The sequence below is a fragment of the Myotis yumanensis genome, unplaced genomic scaffold (assembly GCF_028538775.1).
Source record: "Myotis yumanensis isolate MYYU_CA2020_CCGP unplaced genomic scaffold, mMyoYum1.0.hap1 SCAF_2, whole genome shotgun sequence".
Lineage (NCBI taxonomy): Eukaryota > Metazoa > Chordata > Mammalia > Chiroptera > Vespertilionidae > Myotis > Myotis yumanensis.
In genome coordinates, this window is record NW_027223753.1 from 43,153,209 (window position 1) to 43,177,571 (window position 24,363).

The window sequence follows — 24,363 nt, forward strand, 5'->3', positions numbered from 1 at the left end:
AAGTTTTGTTTCATGTGAATCTAGCTATGTATGCAATGCATTGAGTCCTTGGGGATTCCTGGCATAATTTAGATGTTCTGTGCTTGCCCACTGCAGGAGGCTTTATACAGAAAATGCTTCCTGTCATCTCACTAACGGAAAGCAGACAAAGTACAGTATATAGAATGCTAGTCTTGGTCTCTGGAGGCCTGGGTTCAAAGGCTCAACTCTGTCAACTGGGAGACTTTGGGCAAATTAACTTTTTCTCAACCTCAATTTGCTCATCTAAAATGTAAATAGCACCGCCTACTATTAGGATTATTTCTTGACTCAAATGATACAACTCGTGTGAAAGTACTTTATGAATTGTAAAGTGCCAACAATTGTGAGTGAGTGTTATAACTCTCATCAGTGTTATTTATGGTGATGAAGTGTACAGGCTTTACTGCCAGTAAAATCTTTTAGTCTTTGTGTCCCCATTTCCCCTTGGCTACTGTGTCTATCATTCAGGGTCACTACAGGAGACATAGTTTATTTCCAGATTATTCAAATGGGGAGACTAGTGAAACCACTTGGATGTCCTGCCAGTGTGGCTCAGTGGTTGAGCATCAATGTAAGAACCAGGAAGTCATGGTTCAATTCCTGGTCAAGGCACATGCCTGGGTTGTAGGCTTGATCTCCAGTAGGGGGCATGCAGGAGGCAGCCAATCAATGATTCGCATCACTAATGTTTCTATCTCTCTCTCCCTTCCTCTCTGAAATCAATAAAAATACATTAAAAAAAAAACTACGTAGGAAAATGTGGGCAGAGTTAAGGGAATAAACAAAAGACAGTGAGGTGTCAGGAGGCCAGCAATAGCTAAAAGCAGTTACCCTCCAAATGACTAAAGAAATAGAGAGAGCATAAAAGTTTTCACCAGAGCTCAGTGAAGACCAGAGCCCTAAAGGAGGATGAGCTACCCAAAGGGCTACAGTTATTGCCAGATGTAGGACATCAAAACGGGAGGCTTCTCACTCCTTTTGCCCACCCATATCCCAGAAGGCAACCAGCAGGAGATCCCAAATAATGCAATTCACATGGAGAATTATTTGGAGATCCTCCAAATAATCTTCAATTATTTGGAGATCCCAAATAATGCAATTCACAATTCAAACTCTCAAAGACCCAAGTCTTCATGACCATCTGTTACTTCCTATATTCTACTCTTCATAGTGTTCTATACATGATACCTAGGCAACAGCATTGCTGGTGACTGTGAGCAAGATTCTTAGCCATCTATGTCTGTGTTCCAATCCTGGCTGTCACTTACTAGCTGTGTCCCTTGTATAAATTGGCTTAGTGTCTCAGAACCTTAATTTTCTCATCTGTTAAAGGGGCTTATAAAAGTGCCAGTTTCATGGGATAACATGAGTGTGAAATTCAGTATTACCTGTAAAGCACTTTCCAAGGTGCATAGTCTGCACTCTATAAATAGTATGATATTGCTGTTTTACTTTTCACAGACCCAATTTTTACTGCTCCTCTCTCTCTCCAAGTCTCCACACTGAAAACACTTCTCCATGGAAACCTCACCCTTTTATACATTGAAACTGTTTAATAATTCTACCGTGTGTTTTCTTCCTAACTGAAAGGTGGATCTCCCTAGCAAACTTGTCATAATTACTTCTTTTTATTTGACTTGTTGACAGCATTGTTGGCCTTTCTTCTAGAAAAGCCATCTTTCCTTGGCTTCTGTGTTATTATTTCCTGGTTTTAATTTTGCATTGCTTGACCTTGTCCAAAACTGAATTTATTTTCTTTCTCACAAAACATGCTCTTTTCCTCTTACCTATCCCAGTCAATTGTCTTACCTCCTCTCACTCCTTATGTCTAAAAACCATGGAGCTACATATATTAAATTTCTAAATAGCTCTAGAATCCATCTACTCTTTTCCATTCCTAAGAGCAGCATATTTGTGTGAGGTATCACCATCTCTTGGCAACTTTATTGCAATAACTTCCTAAGTGGTCTCATTGCCTCTTGTCTTATGTTCTCCATCCATTCTTCACACTATAGTCAGGTTATTCTAAAGAAAACACTTTCTCATGTCACCACCCTTATTACAAACCCCTCAGTAATTCTTCATCACCTTCAGTAAAAAGCCCACTCTCATCATTGCTAGCAAGACCCTCCATGACCTAAGCCTTGCCAATGACCAGAAACTTGTCTAGAGCGACTCCTTTCTCTTACTTGACCCCAATCATAACAGATACTTGTACATCCCCCAGCACTCCAGCTTTCTCTCTCCTATGGGTGTTGTAAATACTGACCAGGACTCTCCACCCCCAAATTATACTTGGCTAACTCTCAATTGCCCTTTGCTGCTCAGCTTAGTTGCCATTTTCTCTGGTAACCTTTCCTGACCCTGAAATTATAATTTAACTGGAGGCCCAGTGCATGAATTCATGCATGGCTGGGGTCTGCTGGCCCACCCCAATGGAGACCCATTGGGGTGGGCCAGCAGCAAGGAGGGGCTGTGGGAGGTTGGCCAGCCAGCCCCACCTCTGTTCGGGGTTGGGGGACCAATTGGGGGAAGGGCCATCTGGTGGGAGGAGCTGCGGGCAGTTGGCTGGCCGGTCCCACCCCCGATCAGGGTGTTGGGGGCAGACCGGGGGCCAGGCTGGCTGGCAGTGGGGGGCGATCAGGCCCGGATCAGGCCAGTTGGCTATCACAGTGCACACCATAGCCACCAGTTGTTCCAGTCATTCTGGTTGTTCCATTGTTCCGGTCACTGGGCTTTTATATAGAGAGAGATTGTCCCTCCTAGTTGTGCCTCAATGACTTTGAAGGGCCGATTCTATGCAGTTAGGGATCACATTGGTTTTTGTTCATACTGTTGACCCTTTGTACTCAGTACCTGACACTTTTGAAAAAGGGATGAGTCAGCACTACAAGACAGGCAATGTCTGATCTCCATCTTCCCAAAAGCTAGAATTGTCTCCCAAATAGAGATAAAATTTGGGAGAATAAAGCATGCCCTGATGTTGAACCAGTTAAGTTCCAGATACATCTCTATGTTACAGGAAGCATTTTAAAAGGACTTCAGGAACTCTGTTCAAGTTCACAAAACAATAGGTCAGTCAGTGTAAAATGACATGAAATGGCACAAACTTTCAAAGAAGGCTACTAATAAGGCAAATGCTAAGTTGATTTTGACCTGAGATAAGCAACATAAGCACCTGTTTTTCTAAGCGTTCTAGAGCAGGTTTTTCTCTTAGGAAATCCCATCAGTCTATTTTCTGCTGGGTCCCCTGTCTAAAGGCACAGATTTCACCACTGGACCAAATCATAAATGTCCATATTTTTGTTTGTAACACAATTCTTTAGCCGAAAAGACCTGACCAAATGCTTTGGAGCACATATTATAAAAAGATCATTCATTGTCTTTTGCTTTCTTACGTTTTACCTTGTACTCCCAGTTAGGTTTCCTTATTTCATAAGAATTCTACTAAATAAATTCTAGTTATAGAATAAGAACATATTTTTTAAGAATGAGAATTCCTGAATTCCAGAGTTAAGTCTTAACTATATTTTCTAAACTACAGACTATAAAATGGATACATACTGTGTTACAGAGTTCTAGTCTACCAAGGACAGGTAGTTAATTTATCTCTAAAGTACCACATAGCAGTACACAGAGACAGTAAGTCCTAATATTATCTCAAGAAGATGTGGCTATACTCTAATTATTACCAATGATCAGTCATTTTAAGAATCCTCACCTGCTACTTATAAATGCCAGCCTTTTTCTAATACATGGCACTGTCTTATTTCAGGTAATGAAAAAGAAATAAGCATCCATGAGTCCTATACTCACTAAGTTAACAACTGAACATGTTTGTCATTGTCAATGTCAGATAGTAGATAATACTGAGAATAAATGCTGAAGGAATTTAGAGGAAATATAATGCAAATTTCTTGGAAATTTGGGGGAAGATGAAGTGGGAAAGGGAAGGAAATCCCAAGCAGAAGAAATGCTTTATTAAGGCATTAGAGGCATAAGTCAGCACACATGTTCCAGGGATAGGGCAGACACATATGTGTTGAAAATAAAGACACATATAGCAATGGTCCACCCTTTGAAAAGGAAAAGTTAATATTAAAATCCACATCTACTTCAATGCCCCCATTCGGGAGAAAATTATCTTTAATTGAATATAATTATCTTTTTGAGTAAAAATATATTTCATGGTTGTACATACTCCTGCTTGTCCTCAAAACCAGGGACTAAGTAAGTGATTTTACTTAGCATGTATTGCCCACTTCCTACAGGCACTCGTTGAAGTCAGTGCTTTGCCTGTCTTATCACACAGCATCTGCACAGTCAGTCTATGTGGTAGGTTCAAATGTACTTCCCTGTTCACAAGGAAGAAGCTTGGGCCAGAAAGATTATCTTTCCAAGTAAAAGTCCAAATTCAATGCAGGTCTTTCTGATTCTAGAACCTGAGCCTTTAATATCCATAGTGTGTAGCCTCTCATAACACTTCCAGAATCATGACATTTGGTGGTTTGAGAGTAGGATTTTGCTTCTTAAATGTTAACACTCAGCCCTCCTCTCCTTCATGCTTCCTAACTAAGGAAGCTTGCACACAAAGAAGAGTTGTAGCCGAAACCGGTTTGGCTCAGTGGATAGAGCGTTGGCCTGCAGACTGAAAGGTCCCAGGTTCGATTCTGGTCAAGGGCATGTACCTGGGCAGCTGATCAATGTTTCTCTCTCATCGATGTTTCTAACTCTCTATCTCTCTCCCTTCCTCTCTGTAAAAAATCAATAAAATATATTTTAAAAAAAAGAAGAGTTGTCAAGAAGAAACAAGTTAAGTGATTGCCCAGTTCAGGGTTTCTCCAATAAGCTGGGGTGAAGTGTGCAGTTGGCACTGGTAGGTGCAAGAAGGACTTCCTGTTATTTTTTACTTTAGCTAAGGTGCTGCAAAGCAAAACCAGCCTGACAAGGGGCTGAGAGAGAAAACAGCCAGCCTGCCAGGTTCCACCAGGCAAGGGTGTGATGGCTGCACAACACAGAAAATGCAAGGCAGCAAGTAGAGACCAAGGCTTTGGATACATCAGATCAGAAAATCATCTCCCATATTTATATAGAGGGATGGGAGTGGGGAGGGGGGAGGAGATGGCCTGAGATATTTCTTCCCCTGCAGGCAAGAGCAGAAACATGGGAGAAGAGGCAAGCCATTCTCCTCCACACATCCACACACAGTAAGGATAAAACCATACTTTCAAATAGCTTCTGCAGTTCCCTAAGCATTTTAACATTTATTATTTTGTTTGACATTACAACAGCCCCTCGAGGACAAAAACCAATGCACAAAGAGGTTAAGTGATGTTCCTAAACTCAGACAGCTAGTAAATTAGACATTTATCCTCCCTAATTCCACCCTCATCCTTCTGAAGTCACAAGGACAATTCTCATCTCACCGTTGAATGCCAGGAGTGAACAGATCAGACAGGGAGGAGGACCATTATTAGAGTTCAGTTAGAGTCCCAGTGGTTCTCAACCTTGGCTGCACATTAGAATCACCTGGGAATCTTTTTAGAATCCTGATTTCTGGGCCTCATCCTCCGGAAATTCTGTTTCTCTGTTACTAATGTTGTGGCCCCACCCCATAACAAAGAAACAGAATTTCCGGAGGATGAGGCCCAGAAATCAGGATTTTAAAAAGATTCCCAGGTGATTCTAATGTGCAGCCAAGGTTGAGAACCACTGGGTTAGACCATTAAGACACAACCTAATTTCAGCATGTGTTCAAATTTTAGATGATTAAAAAAGAGGAAAAGAAACATCACACAAAGCACATTTTTAGTCCTATCCAAACTATAACTTGTTTTTTAAAAACACCAATTTTAAGGTATCCCAATGGTTTTAATCATCAAAATCAACTCAAGAATAAACAATTATCTATGTGAAAAATTTATTTTTCATAGTTTCTAAGACTGTCTTTCTCAGAGCCACTGCTTTGTACCAGCTATGAGCAGCAGCCCTCAGCTTGTTCAGTGCACAACCTGCATGATCTCTATAGAAACATCCTTCTGCCTGTTTATACCATATTCCCACACAATTACTAAATCAATGACCCCAAGTGATATATTATCCATTCATCCTTTTTAATTTTTTATTGAGATATAGCTGACATATAACACTGTGTAAGTTTAAGGTACATAATACAATGATTTGATACATTTATATGATTACCACCATAGAGTTAGCTAATACCTCTATCATATCACATACTTATTATTGTGTGTGTGTGTGTGTGTGTGTGTGATGAGAACAATTAAGATCTAGTCTCTTAACAACATTGAAGTTTATAATACAGTATTGTTGACAACAATCACTACACTGCACATTAGGTCTCAAGAACTCATTTGTACCATTAAACAACATCTTCTGAATTCCACCAACCCTAGCCCCTGGTCACCGCCAATCCTCTCTGTTTTTTACCAGTTTGGCTTTTCCAGATTGTACAAGTAAATGATACCATACAGTACCTGTCATTCTCCATCTGACATATCACTTAGCACAATGCCTTCAAGGTCCATTCATGTTGTTGTTATTTTTTTAAACAAATACTGAGCACATACAATTGCAAGCCCAAAGCTAGGTTCTAGTGATAACAACGATGCACAGACACATTCCCTGCCAACAAAACCTCCCCAGCTTAGTGGGGTAAAGAGACAAGTAAACATACATTCACAATACAATGTGATAACTGTTTTGACATAGAAAATCATTAAGCTTTTGAGAACTTTTTATAATTGCACTTGCCTCACATGGTTGTTGTGAGGATTGAATGAATTAATGCGTAAGAAGACCTGAGAATGGTACCAAGCACAAGTGCTTCTCACACACTAATTCATTCAAACCTCACATCAACTATATGACATAAATGCTAGTATTAAGCCCTTTTTAGATGAGAAAACTAAGGCACAGGATAAATAAGCAATTTTATACAGATTTAGAGTGCCTTCATGGTGGTACTTGGTACTGAACCTACAGTCAGATTTCAGAGCCCTCAGGATTTTATCACTACCCAACACTACCTGTCCAGGCGCAAACACCCAAGGAATGTGCGAGCAAAAAGCAGAGAATCTAGTGCAGCCACGTGTCAGAGAATGGCACACAACTCCCATCTGGGTTACATAATTCAGTCTCTGTTCATGCTAATACTAAAGTGAATACTCAGCTCCATCCTCCAGTGCCTCCCCCCAGAAGCAAAGCTGTGCATCAAACCAACCGACACAGTCGATTTTGTACCAGCCTGTCATATTATTAGTCAGCTAGGCTTTGAGAAACTGACAAAGAAGCAGATGTTAGGAATAGTATGTGTAGTATAAATATCATAATGATGTTCAGTTGTCAAAATCATCTCCTTTCTTAGTTGAAAACAAGAGCATTTTATGTGGGAAATTTCTTTACAAAGCCAAGGTTTCAGCCAAGGGGAAGAGCAGAGAGTAAACATGAAAAGGCCAAGGAAAGGTACGTGGAAGCAGAGGATGAATGTTTAGTCTGCGTCTCATAGTCTGCAGAGGACATGTGCAATCCGGGAAGATTTGGGGGACCTGGGGAATTGCCCAGGCTAGGCAAGCTACATTTTCAGAAAACATCAGTGGGCTCTCTCTGAACTAGGTTGCCCTTTGGCTACCCCCAGTGGAGGGGCACAGGAAAGCAGCAGAAAGGACCTGCTATCTGGTAAGCACTTACCCCAGGAAGTCAGGTACAGTGTTCAAAAATTAAATACGTATAAGAAAATAGGTGTAATGGAGATTCAGACTTGAAATGGCAATATTTTATCCAGGTCAAACTAGAAGCAAGCATGCATTGAGTTTGTTCAGGGAGGCGATAGAACATAGTTACTAAGAGGTTAAATTTTGTACAAAGACAGGCATGGGTTTTAATTCTGACTCTGGAACATACTGATTGTATAACTTCTCTGTTCCCCAAACCTGAATTCCTCATCCACAAAAGATGAAAGTGATAGGATTTGATCACTGAAACCTCACCCAAAATCCCAATGATAGCATCTACATTGTAGTATAAGAAAAGGGGTCTTGAGATGCAGAGCGCCATGGAGAGAAGCATTAAGTCCCTAGACACAGACCTGGCTTGAATCCTTGCTTAGATACTTATTATGTGACTTTGGGTACATTTCTTAATCTTTATGAATCTGAGTTTCCTCAGCTATTAATTAGAGATAATAATTTCTGAGATCAGGTAAGCAAAATCATAATTACAATGACTAACCCCTAGCATATAATTAAAAGTCGGTCACTCTTTACCACTGTGCTACATGTTGGGGATATAATGTGAACAAGAATACATTTCATCCTATCCGATATGACTTACAGCTATGTAAGACAAGTACTCTGTTCCTCCACCCCATATCCACTCCAGTCTTCTCCAGTTTCTTAGCCAGTGCCCCCCATGGCAAGATTTCCCTACACAGTGCTCTTGTCCCTGGTCTTCACTAGATGATCTCTGTTATCAATGCTCCTTCCAAATATGGCACCCAGAATGAAGACTATCCAGCCAGAAAGTGATCAACCTGGGATATAATGGTGTAAGAATTTGGTGTTGGCCTTAACCTATACTTCAGCTGATCCAGCCAGCGTCTCTGTTAATTTCTATATCCCTGCAATAGTCAGAGGACACTACAGTAAGCTGCTGAACTCAATGGCAGAGTGCCTACCCTGAGCAAGTACTATATTCAGTTGTTTTAGCAAGCTTAACACTAAAGAAGCAAAGATCCTGTATGAGGATCCAAAGTGGAATCCTGGAGTAGGAAGAGTCCACTAAGAAGTCCTTATTCTTTAAGCAGTTAGGATTGCCCTAATTTAGTACCATTGAGAATATAGATGTTTCAGTCTGGATGGGAGGGAAATTAACAGGACTAACAACAGAAATACTTACTCAGGAAGAAATAAGCTTTGAGTATATGTTAAAGGCAGACTCCCTAGTAAAACTAAAAATAGTTTATTATTAATGTCAAATATCCTCTTTGGCAGTCATAAATCCTCCCAGAGGAACAGAGAGGAGTGAAGCAGCTTTATACCCACCTACTCAGGCAGAGTCTTCCACCAATGCCTCTGGATAACCCAAAGAGTCATCAAAATCATCAGCTTAAAGACAGTCAACAGGTAGTTACTCCAACCTCAGATTTTAAGCAACCCCATTTTAAATTAGGAAAAAAGGTAGACCTAAAATACAGATCCCATTCCTGAGGACCATTTTCTGCTCTTTGATTTATGTGCCTAGGCCTGAGTGTCCATGGCCTGAGAAATCACAGCTGGATTAAAGAGATGGGCTTAGCATGAAAGTCACATTTTGTTTCATAAAAGAAACTCAAGCACCAATGTTTGAATGGCTGCGCGCCTCTTTAATCAAACCAGGGCTTCTCAGTCCAGGCCTTTGTAAGTGAGCTAATTAGTAATGTGCCAGAGACTTACCTGGTTAATCAAATGATTAATCACTCAGTAGACTTCATTCCTCTTGTTTCCTGGCTGTCTTTGGTTTTCCTATTTGGTTTTTGTAAAAATTTTTTGAAATTAGCATTTTAATAGATGGCAGTCACCATTCAGGGTAAAAAATGGCATTGTCCCATTTTAACCATTTTTCGTACAAATAAAAATGAGACAGAGGAGATTCTTTCCTAGGACAATGAAAAGAATAGTCCTCGGCTATGGCTTGACCAAGAAATGTTAAGCCATTTCTCAGGAAATACGGTGTTTGAGTAGAAGAGGATTTGAAATGTTGTGGAAAGTTCAAGCATTTCTTTACATATACAGCCCTGGTTGGAAACAAGGTTTCTGAACCTTTTTAGAAGGTTCACATGACTGCAAGTCAGCGTACCAAATTTCCATGTTTCTTCCTCTTATTTAATTTTTTAATATTGAAAGTAACTTAAAGGGACAAGAAAGTTGGCCATTTTGGCAAACTCTAACATAGAAAATAAAAATGCACATTTCATAGTTTTATTGAGCAATTGAGTAAGTTAGCTTGAAGTGCACCATCAAATCCTCCATGCTTTGGAACAAGGCATATTAAAATATACACATTTCTTCACTAAAATGTACCAGCTCTGATCTTTTCCAGATTAATGATATTCTTAAAGTTTAAATATCTAAACTATTAAAGAGCTCAATTATCCTTTTGAAAAGATAGTAATATACTGGTCTGATTTCAATTCAATATCTTAAAATACCTGTCAGTCAGAAAAACATGTAACTAAGAACCATAATAAATTCATCAGTTCCAACAACTTCCTCATTATGTCACTATAATCACCATGACAACCTGTCCTCCCACTCTGTCCATATGATACATCAGCCCATGCTTCATAGCCCTGCAGATCTTCACCACGCACCATAGGAAAGCATCTCTGACAACCCCTATGGAATTTTAAATGGATGACAACATAACAATTAAAGTTTTTTTATAATAGTCTATACACCTGAAACTAATAGAAAATAATATTGAATGTAAATTATAACTTAAAATTTTTTTAACAAACTGTTTACGATAATTCCTTTTGTTTGGACTCCTATGTAAATTTGATCCCACTGGCATACACATAAATTTCTTATGTGCAATGCAGAGAAGGTGATCAAATAAATATTTTACTTTTTTCAAGGCCAGTATGGTAGATCCTGAAGGTAGGTGTGAATGATGTAAAGGGTTAATAGACTCCAATCCTGTAAGACTGGTGATTCTCAGCTCATCTAGAAATAGCAAAATTTGTAGGCAAAGTATTTCAAACTGCATGATTTGTTGCCTCTTCAAAGACCCTGATCTTTTGCCATAATGAACCACTTTTTCTAATAGGAGAGGGTCAAGCACTTAGGGATGGTGTGTGTGTGTGTGTGTGTGTGTGTGAGAGAGAGAGAGAGAGAGAGAGAGAGAGAGAGAGAGAGAGTGTATGTATGTGTTTGAGTCAAGGGAGAGCAGAGGATTGATAAATATTATTAGGGGCATTAAAAAGCAAGCAGAATACCATGTTCATGAATTGGTAGAGTCAACATTGTTAAAATGTCCATACTACCCAAAGCAATCTATAAATTCAATGCAATTCCCATTAAAATACCAACGGCATACTTCAAAGACCTAGAACAAACTCTCCAAAAATTCATCTGGAATACAAAATGACCACGAATAGCTGCAGCAATCTTGAGAAAGAAGAACAATGTTGGAGGGATCACAATACCAGATATCAAGCTATACTACAAAGCCACGGTTCTCAAAACTGGTACTGGCACAAGAACAGACATACAGAACAGTGGAACAGAACAGAGAACCCAGAAATTGACACAAGACATTATGTTCAATTAATATTTGACAAAGGAGGCAAGAGCATACAATAGAGTCAAGACAGTCTCTTCAATAAATGGTGTTGGGAAAATTGGACAGATACTTGAAAAAAAAAATGAAACTAGACCACCAGCTTACACCATACACAAAAATAAACTCAAAATGGATAAAGGACTTAAACGTAAGATGGGAAACCATAAAAATCTTAGAAGAAGCCATAGGCACCAAAATAGCAGACATTTTTTGTAGCAATATCTTTACCAATACAGCTCCTAGGGAAATGGAAACTAAGGAGAAAATAAACAAATGGGACTACGTCAAAATAAAAAGCTTCTGCATAGCAAAAGAAAACCATCAACAAAACAATAAGAAAGCCCACTGCATGGGAGAACATATTTGCCAATGTTATCTCCGGTAAGGGTTTAATCTCCAAAATTTACAGGGAACTCATACAACTTAACAAAAGGAAGATAAATGATCCAATCAAAAAATGGGCAAAGGACCTAAATATACACTTTTCAAAAGAAGACATACAGAAAGCCAAGAGACATATGAAAACACGCTCAAAGTCACTAATCATCCGAGAGATGTAAATCAAAACAACAATGAGGTACCATCTCACACCTGTCAGAATGGCTATCATCAACAAATCAACAAACGGCAAGTGCTGGTGAGGATGTGGAGAAAAAGGAACCCTCGTATAGTACTGCTGGTGGGAATGCAGACTGGTGCAGCCACTGTGAAAAACAGTATGGCGTTTCCTCAAAAAATTAAAAATGGAACTGCCATTTGACCCAGTAATCCCACTTCTAGGACTATATCTCAAGAAAACAGGAACACCAGTCAGAAAGCATATATGCACCCCTATGTTCATAGCAGCACAATTTACAATGGCTAAGATTTGGAAACAGCCTAAATGCCCAACAGCAGGTGAGTGGATTAGAACACTGTGGTACATCTACACAATGGAATATTACACTGCTGTAAAAAAGGAATTCTTACCATTTGTAACAGTGTGGATGGAATTGGGGAGCTTTATGCTAAGTGAAATAAGCCAGTTGGAGAAAGATAAATATCACATTATCTCATTCATTTGTGGAATATAATGAACAACATAAAGTGATTAACTAAAATAGATCCAGAGACAGAAAAGCATCAAATGGACTGTCAAACTACAGCGGAAAGGCAGGGGAGGGCTGGGAGGGGGGTAAGAGATCAACCAAAGGACTTGTATGCATGCATATAAGCATAACCAATGGACGCAAAACACTGGGGGCGGGGGGGGTGAGGGCATGTACCAGGGGGTGGGGGAGGCTGAGGGGAGGCCACTGGGGAAAAAAAGGAGACATATATACTACTATTTGTAATACTTTAAACAATAAAACAAAATTTAAAATAAATAAGTAAATAAATAAATAGAAAATTTAAGCAAAGGAATATTACTTTAGGGCAAATAGAGAAAGCATGGGAAAGGTGAATATCTAATTGGAGGAATCAGATTTCACTCATTATTTTTTCATTAACTACTGTCCCAGAATAGTCAGATCTCCTAGAAGCCTATAATATAGGCATTAATAAATTAATTATTGAGACAAAAGCTTTGGCTATCAATACTCATAAATAAAGACTTTTTCAAAAAAATGCCTCTGTGTTAAAGCACTCTTGGATAACTGGAAAATCGTCATCAAACGGGAATTCAACCATGAAAATCCTACAAGGCTCCATAGGCAGCAAAATAGCAGACATATGTCGTAGCAACATCTTTACCAACGCAGTTCCTAGGGCAATGGAGACTAAGGATAAAATAAACAAATGGGACTACATCAAAATAAAAAGCTTCTGCACAGCAAAACAAAACAAGAAAGCCCACTGCATGAGAGAACATATTTGCCAATGATATTTCAGATAAGGGTTTAATATCCAAATTTATAGAAAACTCATACAACTTAACAAAAGGAAGATAAATGATCCAATCAAAAAATGGGCAAAGGACCTAAATAGATACTTTTCAAAAGAGGACATACAGAAGGTCAAGAGACATATGAAAACATGCTCAAAGTCACTAATCATCCGAGAGATGTAAATCAAAACAACAATGAGGTACCATCTCACACCTGTCAGAATGGCTATCATCAACAAATCAACAAACGACAAGTGCTAGTGAGGATGTGGAGAAAAAGGAACCCTCCTGCACTGCTGGTGGGAATGCAGACTGGTGCAGCCACTGTGGGAGACAGTAAGGAGTTTCCTCAAAAAGTTAAAAATAGAACTTCCATTTGACCCAGTAATCCCACTTCTAAGACTATATCCCAAGAAACCAGAGACACCAATCAGAAAGGATATATGCACCCCTATGTTCATAGCAGCACAATTTACAATGGCTAAGATTTAGAAACAACCTAAGTGCCCATCAGCAGATGAGTGGATTAAAAAACTGTGGTACATCTATACAATGGAATACTATGCCGCTATAAAAAAGAAGGATTTTTTTTTACCATTTGCAACAGCACGGATGGAACTGGAGAGCATTATGCTAAGCGAAATAGGCCAGTTGGATAAAAATAAATATCACATGATCTCACTCATATGTGGGATATAATGATCAACATAATTTGATGAACAAGAATAGATCCAGAGGCAAATGGCAGGGAAGGGGGTATTAGAGAGCAACCAAAGGACTTGTATGCATGCATATTAGCATAATCAATGGACACAGACACTGGGGCGGTGGAGGCTTGCCTGGGGTGGGAATGGCTGGGCGGGGGCGGGGGGGGGGGGCGTTCAAGTGGGGAAAAAGGAGACATGTAAAACTTTAGATAATAAATAAAAAATTAAAAAAGGGAATTCAAGATAAAGACTAAATCTTCACCTTATTCTCCAGAGAGTTACCTGCCCAAGTAGAGGTCCTTGGAGAACAAATACTGTCACTCCCTAGACCAGGCATATCCTATGGCCAGGAGCAGCCCTAGTAATATTGTGAATTAGGTCAAGTTATTAGTTTCCCCTCCAACTTAACTCACATCCAATCAATTATCTACCAGCCTCCAGAGTGATCTTTCTAAAACACAATCTGATCTCAGTATTCATGAGAAATTTAAGCTGCCTTGGACTGGCTATGAGGTTGTCCATGATCTTCCCCTACTTCCCTCCTCAGTCTTGTCTCCATTATTCCTTCACCTACTCTTTCTGCTTCTGGATCATATTTACTCAAATAAGCAAACATTTTATGGAAATTTTTGTGGCCCTCATTGGACCAACACTAACCACCTTCAAGACTTCTCCTTCAAGTAACTTCTGGAATTCCACAGGCAGATCTCACTCCTAGACAAGTCCACACCTGGACACAGGGCACCATGGTGATCACTGCTCTTCCATGCCACTCAATTAAGCCTTACACTAAGGTCCATTGCTGTTTACTTCTGCTCAGTGGGCCAAAGCTTTGATACAATTTTATGGTCAAATGGAGGAGAATATTTATTTTGTATAAATCTCCAAGAAGGAAGAATACCAAAATATACATCTTTTACCCAAAGTTTGCAGAGATTTAAACAAAGCCATTATTCCTGTTTTTACATATGATAGCAATGAGCTCCCTAATACCCAGCCTTCAAAACAACCTAAGGCAAACTAGAAGAGCAACCAAAATGGCAAGCACTATACTCTGTCAGAGCTATCTCTCCCTAGCCTCTGAAGGTAAAAATCTTCAAGCAGGATTCCTTCTCACCAGAGAATGGCTTTTTCCTTAGTCATCTGCTATTCCCTCCCTAAAACCTGAGGTCATTCTACTGATACTCCAAACATGTGCAAATTGCTCAAATGCGTCTGGTCTGTTTGGATCCCACAAGTGAAAACATCATGATTTCTTTCACAGGAGGATCCTCAATGCCCCCAGAAATACAGTTCCATCAGTCCTGAATCTGCAGTTTTCCAGACACTCAGACATACTTGGATCCATGAGCAGACATGGCCCATGCTCAAGCCGAGACCTGAGTACACCTTAATTTATGGGTTGGGTGGAAGAAAAAAGTATCTTGGGAAAAGGAGGTATTTGAGCCACATTTTGAAGGAAATGTACGGTTTATGCAAACACTGTGGCAAATGATTCATAAAGAGAAAGCATGACAGAGAAAATAGAACCATTATAGGAGCAAATTATCCAAATAATCCATTTAAATCAAATTTTGTTAAGATGTCCAGAGAAGGATATACAAACTTTCCATAAGAACATAGAGACTCAGAGTAACAACTCAATAAATATTGTTGAATGAGTGAATGAATGGGTGACTTGTTTTATTTTCTTTAAGCAAATTAAATTTGACTCTGAGCTCCTATTTGCTAAGGTCAGGGAGGATTCAATTTCAGTCATTTTTGGCAAGGATTTCCTTTCCTTCCTCAGGTTTTAAAAATACCTTGGAGGTTTATATGGCATTCACAAAATGAGCGATTACTCCACAGTGTTTACCATCCTTACAATTGTCCATTCTATACATGAGGCTACTGGGCACAGTCCTCCACCACCTGGCAGGTGATGGTGCTTCAGGTAGGCTCAGAGATATTCTCTCAGCAGTCCCCTCCGCTCAACACGGGCTCAGCCTCAATGTTAGCAACAGCCTCTGCAACTCTCTCAGACATCCTTCCATATTTGGTGCTTTGTACACATAAGTAACAGATCTCTGTCATTCATGGAAACACCCCAAGATTCTACTAACCCTGTCTCACTCAGTCTGAGGAAAGGGAAATCCATCCTTTGACTCTGTATGAACCCTTTCTATTTCCTTGAAGCACAGCACCGGCCTCTCTCCATGAATTTATGAGCCCAAACAGAATCACGAGTGCTTTTCTGCAGGTGTTTCACAATTTCTGTTTTTGATCCTGACACATAAAAACTATTAACAATCCCTTAGGCAAAGAACCCAAATTCACAACAAAGAGATTTGGCTCTTTTCTTATATTAAGGGAAGGGAAAATACCTCTTGTTCTTTCAAGTTGGGCCAGTAGCCAGAACAAAGCCAAACATAATGCTGAAGCATGATATTTTGCCCCCAACTCGAATTGTTCCTGTGAGACTGGATAATAGGCCTAATGAGAACTCTGTATCAGAGTGGGAAGACTCCAGCATCCTGGACCCACTTCAGTTCATCATAGCTCCATTTCCTTTTATGTAAAAGTAGTCCCATTGACCTCTAAGACCATCATGGGGATCAAAGGAGAAAGGAATTGTATAAATGTTGAGTGCTAGGCAGAGTACATGGTAGTGTCGACCATGCCCAAAGTCCAGCGAAACCTAGACTAGCTGTGCCTGCTCCCCTGTGACTGGAAAAAAAATTGCCCTCAAAGTTTCAGTGACCCCTCTAGCCTCAGAACAGGTACCCACCTCCTCATGGGTTAGTCCTGCTATTTCATAATCCTGGAGGGAGAACGGGCCCTAGTGGTAATCCACAAGTAATGCCAGGCAGAAATGTGATCCCTGGGCCATTGCAGGGCAGGAAAGCAGGTCTATCACCTGCACAATGTTTGCTGTGGGGCCTGAGGTCTGAAAGGCAGCTTTGTTCAGCCACCAGGTGAGTTGCAAGAGGAAGGTGTGTCTCCAGCCACTGCCACCAAGGCCTGCACAAAGCGTTCATTCAGAGGCATAGTCCTGGCTGTGCCTTCTGATGCTGCTTCTGACTTATTGGGTTGCCTGTACGGAGATTATTTCCCTGCCAGTGCGCCCCCACTGCTGACCCTGCTGCTGTGCAATGCCACTCGGAGGGCACGGGTAGAATATTACATTCCAGAGAGAAAAGGCAATGCTCAGGCTGAAAAGACCCGGCTGCAGTGCAGGCCACTCCCCTTTCACCACAGAGCTCCCTGTGTCCCTGCAGACAATGGGCCTCTGTGCAGCCCCATCTCCTAATGCAAGGACAGCTTACACGTTTTCATCTTTGGAAACTTCAAACGGCTCAGTCCCCAGGAACGACTGTACAAGGAAGTGTCTGTCCAGGAGGGAAGGGGAGAAGAAGAGGTGAGATTTGTTCCTTCAGAATAACCTCCCAGCCAGGTTTATTTATTCCATGGGCAATGTTAGGTTTTGCTAGTTTATTCTTCCAGTCATTTAAACGAAAACTTCAGTGTCTATGGATCATCAACTATGTGCTTGGCATCTTACTAAGGTCTCTTAAATAGAGATGCATAGTCTAGAGGTGAAAATTAACTAAGACTGCCCTGCCCTTAAATAGATGGTGTCACAGTATCTGAAAAAGCATTTTCTGAATTGGTTTTGTGTTGGGAATCCTTTTCCCCACTCCATGCAGCACCTGATCTTTGATCTTCATTTTGTCCTGAATCCTGAATCCCTTCTGATGTATCATGTGAGAATAAAGTCAAAATGTTGAGTTTTTAAGACACGCTCTTACTGGTGGGAATGTAAAATGGAGTAACCCCTGTAGAGGATAATTTGTCAATCCTATATAATAAAAGAGTAATATGCAAATCGACTGAACGGCAGAATGACCAGTCGCTATGATGCGCACTGACCACCAGAGGGCAGACGCTTGACACAGGAGCTGCCCCCTGGTGATCAGTGAGCTCCCACAGGGGGAGCGCTGCTCAGCCAGAAGCCAGCTCAGGCTGGCGAGTACAGTGGTGGTGACAGGAGCCTCTCCCGCCTCTGTGGCAGTCGGACATCTCCCAAGGGCTCCCAGACTGCGAGAGGGCACAGGATGGGATGAGGGACCCCCCCCCCCCCCCACCAGAGCATGAATCTTGTGCACCAGGCCTCTAGTATATAATAAAACTATATACGTATCTACCCTTCAATCCAGCAATATCACTTTGAGAAATTTCACCTTGCATATTCATCTCTAATAAAATGAACTACATATAAACAAGGTTATTCAGTATAGCACCATTTTTATTTTTAAAACATTGAACTTACCTAAATGTTTAGGAGACTGGTTGAATAAACCATGGTATTACACAATGGAGTACTATGCTGTTATACAAAAGAATGATGATCTTTATACAATGACATGCGGTGATTTCCAGGAGATATTTTTAAGTGACAAAAGCACAATGCAAAAGAACATATATGGTATGCTAACTTTATGTAAAATAATAAGGGAAATAAGGAAAGATAAAAATCTGATTATCTTCACCAATAAAAGAGGATAAACTGTAAACAATTAAGGTGGTTACCGAAAGGGTGAGAAAACAGGGAGGTGAGGTAGTGACACTCCTCTGACTATAGCTTTTAATACAGTTTTGACTTTTGGATTATATAATGGAGGTTAAAATATGCTATAAGGATAATTTGGGTTGAATGACAAATTTGGAATAAGAACAGTAGATTATTTCAAAAATGTTTACAGTGTTTACTGAAGTTGTCAAGCACGGTTGCTGTTATGAAAGAGAATATTAATGTTCCTAGAAAAATAGACACTGCAATATTTAGTGTACAGGCTATAATAGATGCAACTTACATCAAATGAGTCAGAAAAATTGTGTGTGTTTTTAATGTATGGGGAAAAGAGGAAATGATAAAGCAAATAGAGCAGAATGTTAACAATAGGAGAATCTGAGTAAAGGGCATATGGTTCTCCTTTGTACTAATCTTATTCTTGTTATTTTTTCCTTATTTTTGAAATTATGTACAACTTTAAAAAAATTTAAATGTTGGGTTGGGCTTCCACTGATTACATTTCAGAAGAGAAATGTGAACCTGATGGCCTCAGACTGCCCTGCTGCATCAGTTAATATCAGAACCTCTGAATGCAACAGCCTCTTGGTCTATCATGTGGTCTTCCTAACATCATTCTCAAGATTTTGACAGGTAAAGATAGATCCCAGGTGTTCTCCTCACTGCACTGGGCAGAGTGCAAGGTTAAGGAAGTTAAAGATTGCCCTTGGTCAGGCTAGGACAGCCGTGGACAAACTACGGCCCGCGGGCAGGATCCGGCCCGTTTGAAATGAATAAAACTAAAAAAAAAAAGACCGTACCCTTTTATGTAATGATGTTTACTTTGAATTTATATTAGTTCACACAAACACTCCATCCATGCTTTTGTCCCGGCTCTCCGGTCCAGTTTAAGAACCCATTGTGGCCCTCGAGTCAAAAAGTTTGCCCACCCCTGGGCTAGGAGGACTTAGAACTTGAGCCATTTGGATTGAGAATAGCTATCACATCATGCACCAGGATTGTACCAAGAACTTTATGAATATTCTCTCATTTAATCCTCCCAATCCATTGAGAGAGGAACAGTAATGTTCTTGAAAAGGAAGCTGAGATGTAGAAGGTTTAAACTGTGAGAAGTGGCAGTGCCATGGCTGGAATCCAGGTTGTCTAGTCTCAAGTCCTGTGCTCCTTAGCCTTTATGATGAAACACATGCTCCAAAGGTAGAGATAACAGGCCCACCTGACAAACCTTAACACTCTTCAGGCTTTGGTTCAGAGGCCACATCCTCTATAAAGGCTTCCTTAATCCTCAGGGAGGCATTGATGCTGCTTTTCCTAGTCTCCCATCTCACTTGGTACACACCACGAAAAATACTTGATGATCTTGTTGTTTTATTACTTTTGCATGTCTCTTTTGCTTTCTGGACTTTGACTTCCTTGAGAACAGAAACTGTCTTTCCTTCGTTAGAGTCCCAGCATCTATCACAGGGCCTACTCCATGATAGATATTATTTAAATGCCATTGAGGTTGTATTGAGTTTTTATGAGTACCTGGTGAGTCTTTAAAACAGCTCTAGAATGCTCGAATTTTACTCATACAGAAATTGAAGTTAAAATTTGAGCCTTGAGTCAACAGTTTGACAAGATTTCTTGCAAAGGCTAATCTGATCTTAAATCTCCTTAACAGAAGGATCATATGTAGATAGAGAAAATGTATGATTGAATCTACAGCAGCTGATCAGGGCCAAGCCCAGAGACATACATGACTTCTACATTCACATAATGGCAGAAACTGGATGGAGCCTCTGAGCAGGACAAGAGCATGTGGTGCTCAAAACCAATGCGTATAAGTGGAGGCTAAAAGGATGAGAGTTAATGACAACTCTGGGAGCCATGGCTATTTTCAATCACCTTAGAGCAGCGGTTCTCAACCTGTGGGTCTCAACCCCTTTGGCGGTCAAACGACCCTTTCACAGGGGTCGCCTAAGACCATCCTGCATATCAGATAATTACATTACAATACAGAACAGTAGCAACATTACAGTTATGAAGTAGCAACGAAAATAATTTTATGGTTGGGTCACAACATGAGGAACTGTATTTAAAGGGCCAGAAGGTTGAGAACCACTGCCTTAGAGTGAGCATTCAACATTTCTAGTTGAGCACCAAAAGATGAACTTCAGCTAATGGGTAGGTTTCACTGAGAAAAGGATTTTGGTTCAATATAATAAGAGGACATTTTTTTTTTGTACATCTGTCTAAGGATGGTATGAACTGCTTCAGATAATAGTCACCAGAAGTATGTATAGGCAGTGATGGAAGACCATGTTCTAGGCATTCAAGTACCAACAAATGAAGATAGAAGGCTAGTTGCTGGTTCTTTGACCAATGGAAAGCCATCACTGGCCCACAACAAAATAAGCAAAAATAAATACAAAGTAGTAAGTTTTTCACAAATATGAATTAATTCAATTTAAATAATTGGTCTTTATTTAAAAACTATGCTTTTTGTGGTTGGAATGTCCTTTTTCAATGAAATGAAGATGTTAGGAGATGGTTTTTATAGTGTCTTAACTTGTCCAAAAAAAAAAAGGCATATTAATAAATCTGCATTCATTGCCAAAATATTTTTTGAAATTATAGAGTTATAAAATTCAAAAATCTATCAGCTAATGGACTCAACAACCTCTGAGATTTCTTCTGTCCATAGAAAAAAATGGTTCTATATCTCACAGACTCAGAACTTTGAGTCTCCTACCAGGTCCAGAAGAAATTCATTGACATTGGAGGCAGACATGTCTGGCTTCATACCATCATTCAGCTACTCACTAGTCAAGGGACTTTGAGCAAGTTGCTTAATATCTTTGGAGCCCAAAACCACACCTAGACTTGCCACATACAACAAAAATGGCCACAAAGTCTTTGCACTTCTTCCACCAAGAGGTAGAATCTGCTTCTCCATCTTTTATATTTTAATTGGCCTTGTGTTGCTTCAGCCAAAAGGATGAAGTGAAAGCAATATTTTAAGCCTGAGCTGCAAGCGTCTGCTCACGTTCAGTCTTGATCTTGAAACACTCCCTGCCTGCCTTGTGAACAAACCCAGGCTGGCCTGCAACTTGATAAGTCCCACTCACTCTCACTGCCCCAGTAGACAGACATCCAACAGCTAGAGAGGCTATTGAAATAGGCCACTCAAAATTAGCCAGTTCTTAATCTGACCACAGTTATAAGAGTAAGCCCAACTGATACCAGCCAAGCCTGACCCAGATCATCAAAAATACCCAACTGACCCTTAGACTCATGAATAATAGTAAATGGCAGTTACGTGAAACCACCACATTTCAGGGTGGTTTGTTATTCAGCAAAAGCTAACAGATACAGTTCTCTGTCCAGAATTAATATTTTCTAAGTGACCTTGAGCAAACTATTTACAGTGCTTTAGCTTCAATAATCTTATTGGTAAAATAGATTAAACAATTTCTATTTCATAAGTTTATTTCAAGAATTTAGTGATATAATTAAAATATTTGGCACACAGTGCTGGAACATATTAAATATTTAGTGACAGTTGCAAGTACTGAGTTTAGAGTGATGTAACAGTAATAGAAGTAGCAATATACTTCCTCCCAACCCTACTCTACATGGAATTCCAGTACTGAGAAAATTAAAACAGAGATTATGTGTTTGAAGTCACTATTTATTTTATGACTATCAAGATGTCTTACACAAAGTTTGCTCAGCTAAGGTTTAATAGATTTTATATTCCTGATTCACAGTCTATGCTTCTTAGTTATGCAAGGGTAACCCAAAATACAGAATTTTTATCCCATTGTTCAGAGTTGACAGCATAAGTGACCCCAGAGTCAAAGAACCTTATATGGTAAGGAGGATGGGGATGGGGGCAGCTAACTATTTTGCAGGGTCCACTGGTCACCAGGCATTCTCCCAATGGCTCTGCATATGTTATTCACAATAATCTTGGTTGGGTCTAGCATTTTTGTCCATATACTGATCAGTAAATTGAGTCCAAAGATATTTAGTGCCTCTCTCATGATCATATAGCCAATAAGGGACAAAGCTAGTGTGTACCCGGTCAGATGCACCAAGACCTGTTGACCCTTTCCCTAAAGACTTGCTCTCTTCTTCAAGATCAACTAAGGAATCTCTTAGGGCAAACCCTGCTTTGCCCCCACGTCCACCACCTTCCTAGTCAGTCAGTCTTACAGCATGCCTGTCATCTCCCACCTGAACGTGTACAGTAGCCTTTTGTCTCACTGCCTCTAGGCTCACCCTCTCTCCACTCCCCCAGAGTGACCTCTATGACATGCAAATCTGAGTATACCAAATTCCTGCCTTTCAAAATGATTCCCTGTCTTTCCTTCGCCTACAAGACAAAAAATAAACTCTTCTGTATGGCATGCATGGCTCTGTCTACCTCATCAGCCAGAGATTCCAACTCTCCTCCTTCCAGGCCATGCTAAGCTGCTTCTAGTTTTCCCACAGCCACGATGCTTTTCCTCACCACCACTTTGTGCATTTTATCACTCTCTGCTGTGCTCTTCCCAAAGTCATGAGTTCCTGAGAAACTCTGACTGGATCTTCAAGTCTCCCTTCAGATGCCAAATCCTTTCTAAAGTCTTTCCTGGAGCTTTTAAACAGATTTAGATAATCTTTTCCCACATCTCTCCTCTCATCCACTTAAAGCAATACTCACCTTATAATTGTTGCCCTGTCTGTCTCCCCCATTAGCATGACAAACCAGGCATCACCCCAAATGAGCAGATTTTGTATTTTTGCCATGCTCAAAAAAGTGATTATTACAGTGGCCTCTGCCATTTGGTTGAGTGGGCAAGAGTCAAAGACAAAAACCAAATTAGATGCCGCTTATCAGTTTTCAGAATTTGAACCAGTGGGCATCTCAGAGCTGTTGGGTAATAGGTCTCTCATTGATAAGTACCTCATTTTTAGATACAATAAAGGCCTGCTCAAAGCAAGCAACTATATCCTGAGCTGAAGCAGCACTGAGCTAAGAAAAAAAAGGAGAGAGATGACAAGGAAAACCTTAATGAAATAAGTAGCAAAACCTGCAGAAAGGCTTAGAAAAATAATTTACTTCAATGTTCAGAGGTGCCAAGGACAGAATGCATATTCCTTGCCAGTAAGAAAGAGGAAGCTTTGTGAGAAATAAGATCTTTCCAGAGCAGGTGCTGGAAAAATTAAATCTTGTAGAGGATGAACCAACGCCGGAATTATGATGCACATGATAAAGAAGGAAAAGGCATTTGGCTGGGCCCAGAGCAGAAAGGGATTGGAGAGAGACAAAGTGATGCTGTGTAGGCAGAGAGGGCCTCCTAGTACAGCTGTGCTGGCTGTGAGCAAAAGCTTTGTCCTCCAGGTCTCAGAAAAGATTGCAAGGAACACCTAAATGCTGGCGATGTGGGCCATTCTAAAGTCACTTTGCAAAGAGTTAGGAGCAGCATTTTTTTGTCTAAATCACAGAATCATTAGGACAATTTAATTATCTGCCTTTTAAGCATAAAGATGAGAATGTTCTCATGCACATTAAAAACTCAAAAACACCACCTATGAGCCTTTGGTGAAAAAGGTACCTGGTAACAAAATATAGCTAACCAACAATGCTTCAAAATAAAAGGACTTGTCAATGGCAAAGCTGGTTTAATAAAAAGGCTGGTAGTGAGCAATTGATGGATTTCAAAGTTGAATTAAGATTAAACAATAGTGGGAATTATACTGTGAGGAATGGAAGTAGAAACATAAATGACCTAATATTCTCATATTTCAAAAAAGGCACTAATAGATACTGCCCTATTTGAAGCATGTAGTTTAAAAGCAACTTTTTCCTCATCCCTGTAATCTAT